Source organism: Montipora foliosa, chromosome 1, assembly GCF_036669935.1.
Source record: "Montipora foliosa isolate CH-2021 chromosome 1, ASM3666993v2, whole genome shotgun sequence".
In the NCBI taxonomy this organism is placed as follows: domain Eukaryota; kingdom Metazoa; phylum Cnidaria; class Anthozoa; order Scleractinia; family Acroporidae; genus Montipora; species Montipora foliosa.
The window spans coordinates 40065643-40068325 of record NC_090869.1 but is presented as its reverse complement, the minus strand read 5'-3'; positions in this window follow the sequence as shown (position 1 = coordinate 40068325).

Below are 2683 nucleotides of genomic sequence, written 5' to 3'. Positions count from 1 at the left end.
ATTAACCCTAGAGAAAAATTAAGGTCAAATTAGGATTAGTTTTGATTATTATATAAAAATTAGGAATATCAATTGACTCAAGATACTAAAGTAAATACTAAAAGAACTGTTTGGAGCATGTTCGTCATTGTAGTGTAGTGGTGATGACACAGGATTATATATCTGTAGGGTGCGAGACTAAGTGGCTTAGTGTATGAATACAGAAGCCGATAATATGATACGAAACATTATTTTAAAAGAAGATGTGTTGAGACGTGTAAGATAGACATTGAGGGAAGGTATAGGTATTTTCAGTCCTTTTTGGGGGTTGATTGTTGCTTTAAAATTATTGAGGTAGAGTGCATATTCATCCTAGATAAAATGAGGATCACCAATTTAACCTAAGTAAAAACGGATTCAACCTGAGAACAGATTTTACCGACAACAAAGCAACATAATACATTACGTTTTATGCATCGCTAACAACGCAATTCCAGAGAGGTGCCAGGGAGGCCAGAAAAAAACCCCTCGTAGGAGGAAATCTGGACTGGGTCCAAGTCACGTTCTCTTCAGCCCAAGCGACAGAAGAAAGACATTAAGTATCCAAACAATGAGAGACTTGAAGAACCAAGACGTGTATCAGTCAGTTTTTAATCAAAGCCGAGAAATGTATTTTAACAAATATTGTTATATAGCTGAGTTTTTCCCCCCAGCAGCGCGAGCTCTCATTGGTTACTTCGAGGTCACACGACATCTAACAATAAAACTGTTTCCCGTCAAAAGTTTCTGAGCGGGGCAACAGTGCAAAATCTATGACGTCAGAGGGAAAAAGTGCACTGTTACCCGCGAATGTTGACCGACGACTGCCGTTGCTGTTGCCGTTGCACGTTTTTCTTTTATGCGCCTCGGGGAAACATTGAGATTCTCGGAAAACAAAATGAACTGTTTCCCTCGGGACCAGTCATTAAGTGTTTAAAATAACCTCAAACCAAATTTTAAAAAAAGGCATATTTCCTGGAGGTCAGTAATATCGGAAATTAGAGATGGCCATCTTTTTAAACTCAATTTAAGAAAGCGTCTATTCTTCTTAATAACTGATTCCTAGACTGAAAAAAATGATACGAAAAAGGATAGGTGTGAGAGCAAAAGGTCAATATATATTTCATATTTCCTATGGTTACAGGCGTTTCACTTATAAATTGTACCTGTCCTATGTTCTTTAAGGCGAATTGTATTTGAGTAATTTTCTACTTGAATAATTTTTATATGACTAACAGCAAGCAGTGATTGGTTTGTCCTCTGCTAGAGCTAAGAGCGAAAAATAACATGAGCGGCAAACATGACTGTTAAACAATTGTGGTCTTTAAAATGTTATTATCTTTTTAGCGTCAAATTTCTCCCAGACTTTCTCCTTTTTTGCTCTATCATACTAAATGTTGATGATACTCATATTGTGGAAAACATTTCTGATCAGACGGGCCTTTGTAGCATCGTAAATTCAAATAGTGCGGATGTATTTAAAGGGAATGGCTCTAGTAAATGAAGAACTTAAGGGTTATTCACACGAAATGTTATGCATATATAAAGTTTCATATATTTCAAGAGAAGGGAATGAAATGAAAGTTGGAAAGATCATCGCAGTTCTAGTAAATGAGCAACTTTATCATTTGCGATGGAAACCATGCCGAAAAAATCCAGGTTCAAGCATTCAACCCCCAAGATGAACTTCGTAAGTCGTTCCCTTTTCCATGTGTCATAACATGTGATGATTCGTAATTCGTTTAGGGAGTTGGGAAACACATGAAACAACGAAGAGCTAACCTTTATTAAAACTGCACAGCTGATTATTTAAAATCAAATTATTCTGTCAAGATAAATGGGATCTGAGGTGAAAACCATTAGCACCAATCCACTGACTGAGACTAATTCTCAAACGCTGAAAATGCACCGTACAGAACTTTCGCCTGTTGTCAAGCTTAGCAAACCTTCACAGTTAATTTTGCAGTTACTTTTATGAGGTTAATGAAGGCGTTTCCTTGGTTCTAAAATGTATCATGTGGGCAACAAAATCTTGAAATCGATAGGAATAATTCATGAAGCAAGATTGTTATTTATCGACAAACTCAGTTTCTTTGGGTCTAGGACTAATGACATTTTATCCCTACCTCTCATACTGAAATATAGTTTGGGCCTCAACCTAAGGTAATTTTGCATAAAGGAGTGCTGAAAATCCTACATTTTTTCATTCGTGTGTTCATACTGATCGCAATTTTCAATAATCTTGGTATGTTAAATATGTATGATATTGGGAGGAGCGGGCTTGGTGCAATTGATCTTGCTTGATTTCTTGTGATTTGACTTACAGTCTAGTCTCCCATCAGTTAAGTAGAGTGCTAGCCCTTTTGACTTTCATAATAATAATAATAATAATAATAATAATAATTATTATTATTATTATTATTATTATTATTGTTATTATTATTATTATTATTATTAAGCAGTAAAAACGTCTGTATGCCATATACAATAAAAGCAACACGAGGCGCCGCAGCGTAGCCCATGAGCTAATCAGTGAATAAAATAGAAACGAAATCTAACATTATAACTAAAAACTAACATCATCATTATAAAACCTATTAAAACTGGTTGTGTATATATGCATGAGATTGTCCTTCTTTTCAGAGTTTCACCTACGAGTTATTTT